This window comes from Carcharhinus amblyrhynchos, chromosome 14 (genome assembly GCF_965287045.1).
Source record: "Carcharhinus amblyrhynchos chromosome 14, sCarAmb.v2.hapA, whole genome shotgun sequence".
NCBI lineage: Eukaryota > Metazoa > Chordata > Chondrichthyes > Carcharhiniformes > Carcharhinidae > Carcharhinus > Carcharhinus amblyrhynchos.
In genome coordinates this window covers 59,041,257-59,058,251 of record NC_137337.1, presented here as the reverse complement: position 1 = coordinate 59,058,251, position 16,995 = coordinate 59,041,257, and the positions used below count along the sequence as shown (strand labels likewise).

Here is a 16,995-nt window from a genome sequence, read left to right as displayed (position 1 = left end):
TTTTAACAATTGTTGGGAAACATTAATTGCTGCTCTGCTGGCTTCTGTGACATCAACCAGATGTCACAGAAGTCAGAACTAGAGGGCACAGCCTCAAATAAGGGGGGGGTCAGTTTAGAACAGAGTTGAGGAGGAACAACTTCTCTCAGAGGTAGTGAATCTCTGGAATTCTCTGCCCATTGAAGTGTGGAGGCTACCTCGTTGAATAAGTTCAAGTCACAGATAGATAGATTTCTAATCGCTAAGGGAATTAAGGGTTATGGGGAGCAAGCTGGTAAGTGGAATTGATCCATTTCAGATCAGCCATCATCTTATTGAATGGCAGGACAGGCTCGAGGGGCTAGATAGCCTACTCCTGCTCCTATTTCTTATGTTCTTATGTTCAACAGGGGCAGGAAAGCCTGTAGGAGGTAATTTGAAAGCAGGCTTGTCAAATACTTATGCTGGTTGGAGTCACACTTAGCATAAAGAAGGTGGCTGCAGTAGTTGGAGGCCAATCATTTTAGCCCTAAGAGGCTCTCAGGGTAATATCCTAGTTCTAACAACCTCCAGTGGCTTCATCAATGAACTTTCCTCCAACACAAGGTCAGAAGTGAGGATGCTCACTGATGATTGCCATTTTTAGTCCCAATCATAATTCCTCAGATACAGAAGCAGGCCTTGTCCCCATGCAGAAAACATTCAGGCTTGGGCTGTTAATTGGTAAATGACATTTGCACCACGCAAGTGGCAGGCAATGACCATCTCCAACGAGACAGAGTATCTTGTTTTGATGTTCAATGGTATTACCGTTGCTGTACATCTCACCATTAACATCCTGGAGAGGATAGTGGGCCTTACTACCAATCTGAAACTTAACTGGACTAGCTACATAAATACTGTGGTTACAAGAGAAAGACAGAGCCTGCAAATTCTGCGGTGAGTAACTCACTTCTCTAACTCCCTCAAAGCCTGTCCACAATCTGCAAGGCAGAAGTCTGAAGTGTAATGGAATACTCTTCACTTGCCTAAATGTGGGTGGTTTCAAGAATCATAGAATCACTACAGTGCAGAGGGCCCATTGAGTCTGCACACTTCAGACTTCTGCCGTGCAGATTGTGGACATGCTTTGAGGGAGTTAGAGAAGTGAGTTACTCACCACAGAATTTGCAGTCTCTATCTTTCTCTTGTAACCACAGAATTTATATAGCTAGTCCAGTTAAGTTTCAGATCGGTGGTAAGGCCCACCATCCCGTCCAGGATGTTAGACAGCAACGGTAATACTGTTGAACGTCAAAGCAAGATATTCTCTCTTGTTGGAGATGGTCATTGCCTGCCACTTGCGTGGTGCAAATGTCATTTACCAATTATCAGCCCAAGCCTGAGTGTTTTCTGCATGGGGATGTGGTCTGCTTCTGTATCTGAGGAATTATGATTGGGACTAAAAATGGCAACAATCTCCAACAGAGCATCCTACCCAGGCCCACCTCTACCCTATCCCTCTAACCCCACACATTTATCCCACCAATCCCCCTCATCTTGGGCCACTTAAGGGTAATTTAGCACAGCTAATCCGCCTAACCTGCACACCTTTGGGATGTGGGAGAAAACCAGAGCAGTCAGAAAAAATCCACTCAGACATGGGGAGAATATACAAACTCCACACAGTCACCCAAGGCTGGAATCAAATCTGGGTCCCTGGCACTGTGAGGCAGCAGTCCTAATCATTGTGCCATGATGTCTGATACTAAACAAGACAAAGCAGTCTTCTTGAAGGGTAGGAGAAACTATGAAGCTGGGCTAGCGCTTAATATAAAAAAGGATAGCAAGAGTTTTTATAAATACATAAAAAGGAAGAGGCTGGCTAGGGTGAACGTTGGACCCTTAGAGGATGAGAGGGGGGACTTAGTGGTAGGGGATGGGGAAATGGCTGAGGTCTTCAATAACTTTTTTGTTTCGGTCTTCACGGAGGAAGACGTGAATAATTTGCCGGGTGTTAGTGATGGAAAGGTGGTAGGACTGGAGGGTCTCAATGACATTATTGTTACTAGAGAGGCGGTGCTCGACAGACTGGAGGGACTGATTGTGGACAAGTCCCCAGGACCAGATGGAATGCATCCAAGGGTTCTGAAAGAAATGGCGGAGGTGATAGTGGATGCCTTGGTGGTTATTTTCCAAACGTCGCTGGATTCCGGGGAAGTGCCGGAAGATTGGAAAGCGGCTAATGTTACGCTGTTGTTTAAGAAGGGTGCCAGGCAAAAGGCAGGGAATTATAGGCCGGTTAGTTTAACGTCTGTTGTAGGTAAAATGTTAGAATCCGTCATCAAGGAGGAAATAGCGAGGCATCTTGAGGGGAATTGCTTGATAGAGCAGGCACAGCACGATTTCGTTAAGGGGAAGTCGTGTCTGACAAATTTATTGGAGTTCTATGAGGATGTATCTAGGGCGGTGGATAGAGGAGAGCCGGTGGATGTGGTCTTTCTGGATTTTCAGAAGGCGTTTGACAAGGTACCTCACAAGAGGTTATTGCAGAAGGTAAGGGGGCATGGAGTTGGGGGTAGGGTGTTAGCGTGGATAGAGGATTGGTTGTCAAATAGGAGGCAGAGAGTGGGGGTCAATGGGTGCTATTTGGATTGGCAGTTGGTGACTAGTGGAGTGCCCCAGGGGTCGGTGCTGGGGCCTCAGCTATTTACCATTTATATAGATGATTTGGAGGAGGGAACCGAGTGTATGGTGTCGAAGTTTGCTGATGACACCAAGATTGGTGGAACGGCAAATTGCGCGGAGGGTGTGGAGAGTCTGCAGAAGGATCTAGATAGGCTGGGCGAATAGGCCAGGAACTGGCAAATGGAATTTAATGTTGGCAAGTGCAAGGTGGTCCACTTTGGTAGGAATAATGGTAGGAAGGACTATTACGTGGCGAAAAACTGCAGCAGGCGACGGTGCAGAGGGACCTCGGGGTCCTTGTGCATAAGTCGCAAAAACCCAGCTTGCAGGTGCAGCAGGTGGTCAGGAAGGCGAATGGGATGCTGGCCTTCATAGCGAGGGGGATTGAATATAAAAGTAGGGAGGTCTTGCTGTGGCTGTATAGGGCAGTGGTGAGGCCGCAGCTGGAGTACTGTGTGCAGTTTTGGTCGCCGTACTTACGCAAGGATATTTTGGCCTTGGAGGGAGTGCAGAGGAGGTTTACTAGGCTGATACCGGAGTTGAGGGGGTTGAGCTATGAGGAGAGGCTGAATAAACTAGACTTGTACTCGTTAGAGTTTAGAAGAATGAGGGGAGATCTCATTGAGACATATAAGATGATGAATGGGATGGTTAGGATAGAGGTGGAGAGACACTTCCCACTCAGAAAGGACAGTAGGACTAGGGGGCACAGCCTCAAGATAAAGGGGGTGGGGGGGGGGGGGGGGGGTTTAGAACGGAGTTGAGGAGGAACTTCTTCACTCAAAGGGTGGTGAATCTCTGGAATTCTCTGCCTGTTGAGGTGGAGGCTGCCTCACTAAATATTTTTAAGATGCTGGTTGATGGGTTTTTGATAAGCGAGGGGATTAAGGGTTATGGGGAGAGGGCGGGAATGTGGAACTGAGCCACGACAGATCAGCCATGATCTTATTGAATGGCGGGGCAGGCTCAAAGGGCTAGATGGCCTACTCCTGCTCCTAGTTCTTATGTTCTTATGATAGGCACGGACAGTAAACATTCACTCCCCCCACAATCGGCATAGATTTTTGTTCCATCAGCACCTTCCAAATGTACAACCTCTACCACATGAAAGGGCAGTAAATATATGTGAACACCACTACCTGCAAACTCCTTTCCAATTCACACATGATCCACACTATTTTGCCAATTCTTCACTGCCACAAGTGAAAATTCTGGAACTCTCTTCCTAACAGTACTGTGGATTTACCTAAACAGTTACAGTTCAAGAAGGTAGCACAGTAGCGCCTTCTCAAGGGCAATTTGGAGTGGGCAATAAATGCCTTGCCAACAAAACCTTACAACCCACGAACGAACACTTCTTTCATGGTCATTCTCAACACCGGTGCCTCAAAAGGCTATGTTTTCAGCCCCTACTATACTCCTTATAAACCTATGACTGTGTGGCCAAATTCCCTTCCAACTCAATTTTCAAGTTTGCAGACGACATTACTGTAGTAGGTCAGATTGCAAACAATGACGAGAAAGAGTACAGGAATGAGGTAGAGAATCTGGTGAACTGGTGCAGCGGCAATAATCTCTTCCTCAAAGTTAACAAAACGAAGGAGTTTGTCATTGACTTCAGGAAGTTTAGAGGAGAACATGCCCCTGTCTATATCAATGAGGACGAAATAGAAAGGGTGGAGACTTCAAGTTTTTAGGTGTGCAGATCACCAACAACCTGTCCTGGTCCCCCCATGCCGACACTATAGTTAAGAAAGCCCACCAACACCTCTACTATCTCAGAAGACTAAGGAAATCTGGCATGTCAGCTATGACTCTCACCAACTTTTATAGATGCACCACAGAAAGCATTCTTTCTCGTTGTATCATAGTTTGATATGGCTGCTGCTCTGCCCAAGACAAGAAATTACAAAAGATCATGAATGAACCCAGTCCATCACGCATACCATCCTCCCTTCCATTAACTCTATCTGCACTTCACGCTGTCTCAGAAAAGCAGCCAGCATAATTAAGGATCCCATGAACCCCTGACTTACAGTCTTCATCAGGAAAGAGGTATAAAAGTCTGTACCAACCGACTCAAGAACAGTTTCTTCTGTGCTGTTGTCAGACTTTGGAATGGACTTAACTTGCATTAAATTGATCTTTTTCCACACCCCACCAGTGACTGTAACACTACATTCTGCATTCTCTCCATTCCTTCTCTATGGACGATATGCTTTACCTGTATAGCATGCAAGAAACAATACTTTTCACTGTATACTAACAATGTAACAATATCAAATCAAATCAACAGCCTGACATTGTCATTCTCATGGAATAATGACATATAAATAGTGCCCCAGAACCGCCATCACCATTCCTGTGCGTGTCCTGTCCTATCGGCAGGATAGACATGGCTGAGGTGGCAGCGCAGTGGTATAGTCGGCAGGGAGTTGCCTGGGAACCTTCACCATCAACTCTGGACCCTATGAAGTCTCATGGTGCCAGGTCAAACATGGGTAAGGAAATCTCCTTCTGATTATCATGTACCATCCCCTTAGAATCAGTACTTCACGTCGAACACCACTTGGAGAAAGCACCGAGTATAACAAGGGGAGAATGTAAATCTCTGATGGTCCAGGCAGAGTACAATGATGCACAGTTTCCATCCCTACAGCAAAGCATGTAGAAACCAGAAAAGATACAGAAATGGAAAAATAAGAGAGGATGGTTCTAAAAGTCATAAGAACATATCACTAGAGAGGTAGAGCTTGATAGACTAACAGGATTGAAGGTAGACAAGTCCCTGGGACCGGATGGAATGCATCCCAGGGTTCTGAAAGAAATGGCAGAGGTGATAGTGGATGCCTTAGTAATTATTTATCAAAATTCGCTGGACTCCAGGGAAGTGCTGGAAGATTGGAAAATGGCTAATGTTATGCCGCTGTTTAAAAAAAGGTAGCAGACAAAAGGCAGGGAATTATAGGCCAGTTGGTTTAACATCTGTAGTTGGAAAAATGCTAGAATCCATCATCAAAGAAGAAATAGTGAGGCACCTAGAAAAGGACGGTTTGATCAAGCAGACGCAGCACGGATTCGTTAAGGGGAAGTTGTGTTTGACGCATTTATTGGATATCTATGAGAATGTGACTAGTGCGGTAGACAGAGGGGAACCGGTGGATGTGGTATTTTTAGATTTCCAAAAGGCGTTTGATAAGGTGCCTCACAAAAGGTTGCTGCAAAAGTTTAGGATGTACAGAGTTGGGGGGAAGGTGTTAGCATAGATAGAGGATTGGTTGTCTAATAGGAAGCAGAGAGTTGGAATCAATGGGCGCTATTCTGGTTGGCAGTTGGTAACTAGTGGAATGCCGCAGGGATCGGTGCTGGGGCTCAACTGTTTACCATTTACATAGATGATCTGGAGGAGGGGGCTGAGTGTAGGGCGACGAAATTTGCTGATGACACGAAGATGAGTGGAAAAGCAAACTGCGTGGAAGGTGCGGAAAGTCTGCAGAGAGATCTGGATAGGCTGAGTGAGTGGGTGAGGACCTGGCAGATGGAGTATAATGTTAGCAAATGTGAGGTTATCCACTTTGGTAGAAATAATAGTAGGAGGGATTATTATTTAAAAGGCGAAAAGCTGCAGCATGCTACGGTGCAGAGGGACCTGGGGGTCCTTGTGCATGAATCGCAATAACCCAGTCTGCAGGTGCAGCAGGTGATCAAGAAGGTGAATGGAATGTTGGCCTTTATAGCGAGGGGGATAGAACATAAAAGTAGGGAGGTCTTGCTGCAACTGTACAGGGTACTGGTGAGGCCGCAACTGGAGTACTGTGTACAGTTTTGGTCGCCGCATTTGTGGAAGGATATATTGGCCTTGGAGGGAGTGCAGAGAAGGTTGACTAGGCTGATACCGGAGATGAGGGGGCTAGCCTATGAGGAGAGATTGAATAGACTGCGTCTGTACTCGGAGTTTACAAGGCTGAGGGGGGATCTTAAACAGACATAGAAGATAATGAAGGGGATAGATAGGGTACAGGTAGAGAGATTCCTCCTGCTTAGAAAGGATAGCAGAACTAGAGGGCACAGCCTCAAAATAAGGGGGAGGGGGGGCACAGTTTAGATCAGAGTTGAGGAGGAATTTCTTTACTCAAAGGGTGGTGAGTCTCTGGAATTCTCTGCCCATTGAAGTGGTGGAGGCTACCTCGTTGAATATATTTAAGTCACAGGTAGATAGGTTTCTCATAGATAAGGGAATTAAGGGTTATGGGGAGAAAGCGGGAAAGGGGAACTGATCCACTTCAGATCAGCTATGATCTTGTCAAATGGCAGGGCAGGCTCAAATGGCTAGATGGCCTACTCCTGCTCCTATTTCTTATGTTATGAAAACTGGAGGGCACAGGTTTAAAATGAGAAGGGAAAGATTTAAAAGCACCCTGAGAGGCAACTTCTTCATGCAGAGGGTGGTATGCATATGGAATGAATTGTCAGACAAAGTGGTTGAAGCAAGTTCAATAGCAACATTTAAAAAACATTTGGATGAGTACGTAGATGGAAAAGGATTAGAGGGCTATGGACCAAATGCGGACAATTGGGACTAGCTGGGAGTGCATCATGTCCAGCATGGCTCGGTTGGGCCGAATGGCTTTTTACACTGTTATATTGCTCTATGACTCTATAACCATCAGGGCAGGATGTGAGATGTTATTTGAGGGGGGGCAAGAAATAAAGGTGAGCTTGGTGCCCCACAAAGTGCAAGTCCACCACTGTTGGGTGGGACTTCCAAGTTCATCACCAAGAGTGGCTCGATAGTACCACCAGGCCAAGCTGGCTGGTTCCTAAAAGACATAGTTCTAGACTGGGACTACAGCAGTTGGTGAGGGAACCAAGAGGGAAAAACATACTTGACCTCACCATCATCAACCTGCCCTCTGCAGATGCATTTGTCCATGACAATATTAGTAAGAGTGACCACCACACAGTCCTTGTGGAAACAAAGTCCCATCTTCACGTTGCGGATAGCCTCCTTTATGTTGTGCAGCACTACATGGGATGGACTTCATATAGATCTAGCAACTCAAGACTGGGACATCCAAGGGGCGCTTAGGGCCATTAACAGAATTGTACTCAGCCACAATCTGTGATTGTGGCCTAGCACATCCCCCATTCTACCATTACCACCAAGCCCAGGGATCAACCCGGGTTCAGTGAAGTGTGCCGGGGGCATGCCAGTAGCAACGCTAGGCAAACCTAAAAATGAGGCATCAACCTGGTGAAGCCACAACGCAGGACTACTTGCATGCGAAACAGCATGAGCAGCAAGTAATAGAGAAAGCTAAGCAATTCCACAATCAACGGATCAAATCTAAACTCTGAAGTCCTGCCACATCTAGCTGTGAATAGTGGTGGACAATTAAACAATTCAGTGGAGGAGAAGGTTCCACAAATATCCCCACCCTCCATGATATAGGAGCCCAGCATACTAGTCCAAAAGATAAAGCTGAAACATTCACAACAATCTACATCCAGAAGTGCAGAGTTGATGATCCATTTTGGCCTCCTCTGGAGGGGCTTGCACCTCAGATGTCAGTCCTCAGGTAATTTGATTCATTTCATACAATATTAAGAAACAGCTGAAGGCACTGGACACCACAATGGTATGGGCCCTAATAATATTTGGCAATAATACTAAAGACACGTTCCAGAAACTTGGCATGTCCCTGGCGAAGTTATTCGAGTACAGCTGCAACACTGGCATCTATCTGGCAATGTAGAAAATTGCCTAGGTATGTCCTGTGCACAAGAAATCGGACAAATTGAACCCAGCCAATTACTGCCCCATCCCTACTGTTGAGAGCCTACACTTCTTCATCAGTAAACTGGCAGAAGGGGTCATCAACAGTGCTATCAAGCACCACTTACTGAGCAATAGCCTGCTCAAGGTCGCTCAGTTTGGGTTCCACCAGGATCACTCATCTCCTGACTTAATTACAGCCTTGGCTTAAACATTGACAAAAGAACTGAATGCCAGAGGTGAGGTAAGAGTGAATGTCCTTGACAGAATGTGGCATCAAACAACCCTAGCAATATTGGGGTCAAGAGGAATCTAGAGGAAAACCCTCTACTGGGTGAGATGTAATTGGCACAATGGAAGATGGTTGTGGTGGGTGGAAGTCAATCATCTCGGTTCCAGGACATTACTGCAGGAGTTTGTCAGGGTAGTGTCCTAGGCACAACAATCTTCAGCTACCTCATCAATGATGTTATGATGAAGGGAAGGTTACTGATGATAGATCTTCCCTCCATCATAAGGTCACAAGTGGGATGTTCGCTGATAACTGCGCAATGTTCAGTAGCATTCATGACTCCTCAGATACTGAAGCAATTCATGTCCAAATGCAACAAGATCTGGACAATATCCAGGCTTGGTCTGACAGGTGGCAAGTAACATTCACCCTATACAAGTGCCAGGCAATGATCATCACTAATAAGACAGGATCTAACATAAGAACATAAGAAATAGGAGCAGGAGTGGGCCATCTAGCCCTTCAAGCCTGCCCCGCCATTCAATAAGATCATGGCTGATCTGAAGTGGATCTACTTTCCCGCTCTCTCCCCATAACCCTTAATTCCCTTGTCTGTCAAAAACCTATCTACCCGTGACTTAAATATATTTAGCCAGGTAGCCTCCACCACTTCAAGGGGCAGAGAATTCCAGAGATTCACCACCCTTTGAGTGACGAAGTTCCTCCTCAACTCCGATCTAAACTGCCGCCACCACACCGCCCCCCCCCCGCCCCCCCGCCCCCCATCTTGAGGCTGTGCCCTCTAGTCCTGCTATCCTTTCTAAGTGGGAAGAATCTCTCTACCTCTACCCTATCCATCCCTTTCATTATCTTATACGTCTCTATAAGATCCCCCCTCATCCTTCTAAACTCCAACGAGTACAGACCCAGTCTATTTAGTCTCTCTTCACAGTCCAACCCCCTCATCTCCGGTATCAGCCTAGTGAACCTCCTCTGCACTCCCTCCAAGGCCAAAATATCCTTGTGCAAGTGCGGCGACCAAAACTGCACACAGTACCATTACCCTGTTATAGTAACACAGTAACCATCGCCCTGTTATACTCACTGACATTACCATTGCTGAATCCCCCACTAATCATCATTCTGGAGCTTCCCATTGACTAGAACCTGAACTAGCAAAGGCATATAAATACTGTTGCTGCCAGAGCAGATCAAAGGCTAAGAATCCTGCGGTGAATAACCCACTTATTGACTACCCAAAACCTGTTCACCATGTACAAAGTACAAATCACAAGTGTAATGAAATGCTCTCCACTTGGCTGGATGAGTGCAGTTCCAACAACACTCAAGAAACTCAACACCATCCAGCACAAAGCAGTTTACTTGATTGCTACCTCATCCACAAACGTTCAATCCCTCCACACCTAACAAAAGTGGCAGCAATATGGATCATCTACAAGATGCACTGCAGAAACTCACCAAGGTTCCTCAGACAGCACCTTCAGAATCTATGATCACAACTATTTAGAAGGACAATGACAGCAGATATCTGGTGTTCGAGGGGGTTTGGAATAATCTGGGACTAAAAAGGCTAGTAGATCAAAATGAATTAATTTACAGTGAATATAATATGGAAAAAGCACAAAGTACTTGGACTTACAAAACTAAGTTTGGAAACACATATAACCACTGTTAAAGAATTTAAACACATATTTTTGAAAACATATTGTATTCTGTATTAAAATCTAATTATACACTGCTCTAAGTACGATGTGATATAGCCAAGTAAAAATAAACCACATTGCTTGAAAACAATACAGCTACTGAATGAAGCAAAAAAAACTCTCTTTTCAGTGTGGATCCCAGACAGTGCGGATCCCAGACAGTGCAAGCAATCCCAGACAGTTGAATAAATAGAGGATACTGCTTCCCTATAAGGGGCTGCTCGGAGACACGGAAAGAATTTTACCTACATATTCCCATGCTATCAGAGAGTAAAATGTTATTGGCCAAGGTAAATGATTTATACTAATAATAGTTGGCTCACATCCGGTAGGGGTAAGCAAAGGGGGTAGGTAATTGATTCTTGAAATTGTATAATTGCAATACTGAAAGTAATGCAATTTAGAGTAACTTGGGCTGCCCCAATTTATTCTCCCATGTGTGGACAAAGCTTGGGCAATAAAGTACGTCTTCAACCAGAATTACTGTCTCCATGAGTCATTGCATTAGCTGAGTTGTAAGTGAGTGAAAACCGACATAATACATGGTCCCTGAAAAGAGCACCTACACCTGGGAACATCACTACTTGGAAGTTCCCCTCAAAGTCACTCACCATCCTGACTTGACGGTTCTATGTGGCTGGGTCAAAATCCTGGAATTAGCTCCCTAACAACACTGCGGGTGTGCCTACACAGTAAGAAGTCTCACAATACCAGGTTAAAGTCCAACAGGTTTATTTGGTAGTAAAAGCCATTAGCTTTCGGTGCACTACCCCTTCATCAAGCGAGCGTACCTACATCTCAGAAACTGCAGCAGTTCAAAGCAGCAGCTTACTATCACTTTTGGGAGGGCAACTAGGAGTGGGCAATAATTGCTGACTTTAGCCAGCAATGTCCAATCCTTTAAAAATGTGGTGCTTTTTAATGCACAACTACTAGAAGACATGTAGATCTTAAAACCAAGCACTGACACTGACTGAAATAAAAGAATGAATATTGCTGAAATGAGAGAAACACTGCTTCTTGTTTCACTCCAGAATAAATGCAAGAATGCCAAATTTCAAATGATCACAATTTATACTATAGGAGAAAAGGTTGCCACCTGATTGGCCGAGACATCATGGAGAAAGCATTAGGGAACTAAAGGCTCCTAAACTTCCATGTAATTAAAAGAAAAGCACAAGGATTGAAATACTCTTTTGTTTGCAGATAAGGGTCATTGCATATGATTGTATGTCACTTCTAGCAAATATAAACAAACTGTATTACTTGAATGAGCTTGAATGATCTCAAACTGGTTGTTCGTGTAGCTATTAGTGCACTCAGACCCACAGCAACATAATTAAGACTTAACCATCTTCTTAAATGGTCTAGAAGGTGCTCAGTTTTTCCAAATCAGTATGCAAAATGATAGTAGAAATAAAACCAGATAGACCACCTGGAACTGACCTTGGCACTGAACAACAAAGGCACATACTGTCTAATCAAAAATGTGAAGTGCTCTTCACAGCATCTGGGGACGCGTGCAAAAATTGAGAGAACTGTCTCTTTCAACAGCACCTCAGAGTACATGACCTCTAATGCCTGAAGGGCAAAGGTAGCTGGCATATGCACCAGCATCTATAACCTTCTGGCCAAATAACACACCATCCTAACTTAGAAACATGCTGCAATTCCTTTGTCATCACTGAATCAAAATCTTGGAGCCCTCTAACGGTGTTGGAGGAAGTACTTTCACCATACGGACAACAACGGTTCAAAATGATAGTTCACCACCACTTTTTAAGGGTAATAAATGCTGGTTATACCAGTAACACCTGCATTCAATGAATAATTAAAAAAATGTAATCCCAAAACATCTCTGTGGCACACCACTGCCCAATTCCAACCATTGTAAGTAACTACTCTCAATTCCTACTCAAGGTCTCATGTCTTTAACCAGTTCTTAATCTGATCTCTCTTTTTCCTGTTTTTACTTTATTCTGTGGTCTGCTACATGGGTACCTTGTCAGAACCATTTTGACAGCCAACATACATCATCACCACTATATTTCTCTCATCCACCACATTTGTCATTATCTCAAAAGACGGCTCAGGTTCAACAAGCACAATCTCCCTTCTGAAATTGGTGTTGCTGCTTTTTAATTATTTTTCTCAATTTAGATAAAATTGATATGTGATAGTAAAGACTAAATTAGCAGACTATCTGAAACATGGATGGCATTAAAGGGATGTTGGTAACTTGGATACATAATTGGCTGCGGGATAGGAGGTAGGGGATAGGGGTAAATGAATGTTTGTGACTGGACAGAAGTATGAAGTGGGGTCCCCCCACAGATCATTATTCGGACCATTGCTTTTCTTGGGGTTTATATTGTTACAATGACAGCAGATGTTAATTTTTGAGCAAGCCAATCCTGGAAGAAAATCTGTCTTACTGATCATAACTTTTGTTTAGCATTCAGACAATAAGGGAAAAAAATACTGATCCCAGCAGCATGGAATTCCAGTAATATTTCTGAGTTATAAGAAATTAAAAGATTTGACAAAAGAAAACTTAAGCACACACGCACCATTAAAACTACACAGTTAAAACAGGCTTCCAAAACCTCCACAAAAGCTCAATACTGTTCTATTATTCTTTTTTCCTTTCATATTCAAATCCATTGCTCAGCACTTCTCTGAACTCAACATGCCCAAAATATAATAATTTATATTTTAATGTTTTCTTAATGCCTCTACTTTCCAGACAAATAAAATTTAATAACCTTCTCTTTACTCATGCAAATTGTCAAAGTTCCTTACTCCCCATTGAAACTTGAAACAGCTGTAAAACCAAACCCCAATCTATCATCTAATGCATATTTCACAACACATCTTACAAAATAACACAATATTCTCCAGAGTTATTTTTTAAAAATCCATCCTCTATAAACATATATGTGAAAAAGTGACATGGTTCTGCAAATATGAAGCAACAATTTGGAGTTTGCAAATGACACAAAACTTGACAACATAGTAAACAGTCAGCATGAAATAGTGGACTTCAAGAAAACAGATTGGTGAAATGAGCTAACTGAAAGCAGATACAGCGGTAGTAATTTAACAGAATTCACTGGTATTGTGGAGTGGAAGTGGGTGTCGAAGGCCCTCCAATTCAGGCTTCCGCTCCCGCATGTGATCATGTGTCAGCCAATCAGTGGCCTGCTGGCAGAATCATCTCCATAGGCACATAGGGTAGGAGGGTTGGGCAATGTCTGGGTCAAACCTTGACCTAGAAAAAGTTGCTGATGGCTTTTTTAAAGGGCTTCAAGAACCCAAAATTTTCAGACTTGGATGTCATTATTGTCAAGTTTGCTACAATGCTATGACAGAGTTTTCGCTCTAGATTGCACTACAACCCACCTTCCAGCCTACTCGGACTACCCATTCATTTCAGTAACTGCACTCTCTCTTCAGCCTGGGACTACAATGTCTGGAGGCTGATCTTTTGGTTTTCTCCTGGAGTCACATCCCAACAAAAGCAAGGCAATATTGTGACAGTAGTGTGCCTTTAAGAATTTTTTTTTAAATCATGTTCTCTGCAGATGGTAAGCAGTTTTTTTTCATTGTGGCACCAGCTGTCTGCTTAGAAGTCCTTTTATTGCTGCTTCAATGATTTAAATGAGATTTTACAACCTTTTGAATTGTTGGGGGAAGACTGATTGACAAGTCAAAGTCAGGTGGTTCCTCTACAGAGGAATCCAAGGTATTCACTTTCAGTTTTGGATTGGAGTTAGAAGCCATCCTGGTTATCAAGTTGCAGGCAGGTTTTCTCCCTCCCTGCTATTATAGATTCTGCTGCCTAGCTGGAAGCAGGTCTTCTTGCCTTCCTGGAGTAAGAATTCTATCTCTTGTAAGTGATTCACTGGCTAAGATTTAGTCATGATGCGGAGATGCCGGTGTTGGACTGGGGTAAACAAAGTAAGAAGTCTCACAGCACCAGGTTAAAGTAACCTGGTGTTGTGAGACTTCTTACTAAAATTTAGAGGCCAGCCGTAGCATTATCTCAACTTGAGGGCTATTGGAGACTGTAAGGCTGGGAAGTCAGTTTCAATTCTCCAAAGGACTTCTCCGGCATCACATGAGCATTCTTATTTTCTGTGCTAAACCTGTGTCTGGGGTATGTTTTAAGGAGGCTTGTTTGGTTGGAACATATCATATAGTTGTTAAGATTTACATCATATCATGGTTGTTTTTTCTCTTGTTTGTAATTGGTAAAAGTTTTTGCTGTATATTAACTAAAATTTGTTGATAAAAGTTCCATAGTGGGTGATTTGAGTTGTACCTGAAGTGAAACATCTCACGCTTACCCTAGCCAAATTTAAGTTGCAAATTAACAGTCGGACTTCATAAAACACTTGAGCTCCTGGCCTGCGTTATAACAATATCTCAGGGGAGTTGCCATCCATCTCTGAAGGAGATGAAGTTACCTTTGATGGAGGATGCAGCATCACATCCTTGCCTTGCGCCCTCCACCGATTTTGATAGCGTCACTCAATGGGGAAGCATCTGGGTGAAGATTTGGAGTCATGATTTGGTACCAATACTACTAGAATGACAACCAGCTGAGCTCTTTGATACTTCTCATCCTGAGCCCCGATCCTCTGAATATGGAGTCATTCAGAAAATTGGAGATCTGTTTGAGAATCTGGCTAAGCTTCCAGAGCGTATCTATGTCTGGCTCAGGGAGTGAGCAAGTCCATCTAGGTCATGAATGCTGCTACTTCTCTCTCATTTGTGCACACAGACACCTCCATCGAGAGAATCTCATGACAAACCAGGTCCAGCAGACCAGTGTAGATCTGTATGTCACTACATTGTTGCTGAGAATAAGGGATCAGTGATTAAAAAAAAAAAGTCTCTACCACGTCCTTGTCCTTCTCAGTTTAGCAAGGAGATGCAAGTGTGTCTTGCAACTGTGGAAACAGCCAGAAGTTTGCTGCCAAGGTCATCCCAGGCCACTGGGCAACGTGGTCAGCAGCCTGCTTCCACCAGAACTGGTAGAAAAGGTGAGCACCACGTAAGAGCATTCAAAAAAGATTTATGTACTGTAACTGCACTTGGACTTCTCAGACAGGAGTTCAAATTTTGAATGTTGTAGTTACTCTTTATTAAATGTCACTTATGCCTACAACTGTCTCAATACAATGATGATAGCCACAGTGAGAAACATTACCATAGCTAATTACCAAAGCACTATGCATTAAAGGGTGAATAGATCTGAGTTTCCAGTAGAGGCGAGTGGCTGCTGTAAGCCTGGAATATGGACTAAATGGAAAAACCGCCATGTATAAGAGCTTCCAAGCCTTCCTGAGAACTAGATCTCAAAGGTCTTCAAGTGGTTCTGGAAAACTATCATGATGCTGTCTCTTCTCCGGATGCCCCATCAGCAACCATAGTGATGTGCAGCTGATTAGAAGATGTTGCACATCTTCAGTGGCATGCTGAAATGAGCGTAAAGTGTAGAAATTCAGGCTGCAGGCTGAACTACTTAATGGGGACACCCTTCCAGGGACAATGGGAGTTTACACAATCCCAACAACTTCCTCCTCCCGCACCCCACCACCCCCCACACCTTAGAAAGCTCTTCAAAGACTGCCCCACAAGGAGACTGATCACTTGCTCAAGTGGGCTGAAATGAGCTAACAATTTATTTCCTTCTCCTTTCAGTCTAATTTCAAGCCTCAGTTTCCTTCAGACTGTTGCATCTGCCACCCTTATAAAGCTGTTAAGGACTCTGACCCCACCATATGGCCCATAAAATGCTGCAGGGCTTGTAACGTGCAAGATTTTGAATTATCTTAACTGCCCTTTATTGGATAGTGAGCAGGGTTCTTATTTTGCTTTATGTCAGTCAGCCTCATGTAAAAAAGCATTCAGACACAACATTATTAGAAACTATTTTACATCCCAGTCTACCTCCTGCTTGTCTGCTTTTGATGGCTAACTTAAATGAATAAGTGTGAAGTAATGCACTTTGGGAAAAACAATATGCAGAGGAGTTGGCACTATACTGAGGAGTTGCAAAAGCAGAGGAACTTATTTACAAATCTTTCAAGATGACAGAGCAGTTTGATAAGAACACCTGTTTTTTAAACAGCAACACTGAATACAGAAGCACAGAAGTCATGCTAAACATTTTGAAATCTCTGGTTAGGGCTCACTTGTAGTATTATGTGCAACTCATGGCACCACACTTTGGGAAGGATGTTAAGGTCCTATAGTTCAATCAGGATGCTATGAAAATAAGGAACTTCAGATATGCGGAAATATTGTGGAAGCTGGAATTATTCTTGAGCAGAAAAGTTCGTGGAAAGCCTAATGGATGCATTCAAAAGTTAGGAGTTTTTATATGATCTCTGGTATGGACTCAATGGGTCCGTACTAGAAATCATATAAAAACTTCAGAGGCCATAGATTGAAAATAATTGACCAGAGAAACAGAGGGAAAATGGGGAGAAATTGTTTTGAATTGAGAGTTTTGAGAATCATAGAAACCCTACAGTGCAGAAAGAGGCCATCTGGCCCATCAAGTCTGCATCAACCACAATCCCACCCAGGCCCTACCCTCATATTCC

General features: G+C 43.7%; 1 protein-coding gene across 2 annotated transcripts in view; it reads right to left on the bottom strand.

Annotated features, from left to right (window-relative positions):
• LOC145352708 (uncharacterized) overlaps nt 1–16,995 on the bottom strand; it is a 233,939-nt gene that overhangs the window by 33,425 nt on the left and 183,519 nt on the right. The window lies entirely within an intron of this gene.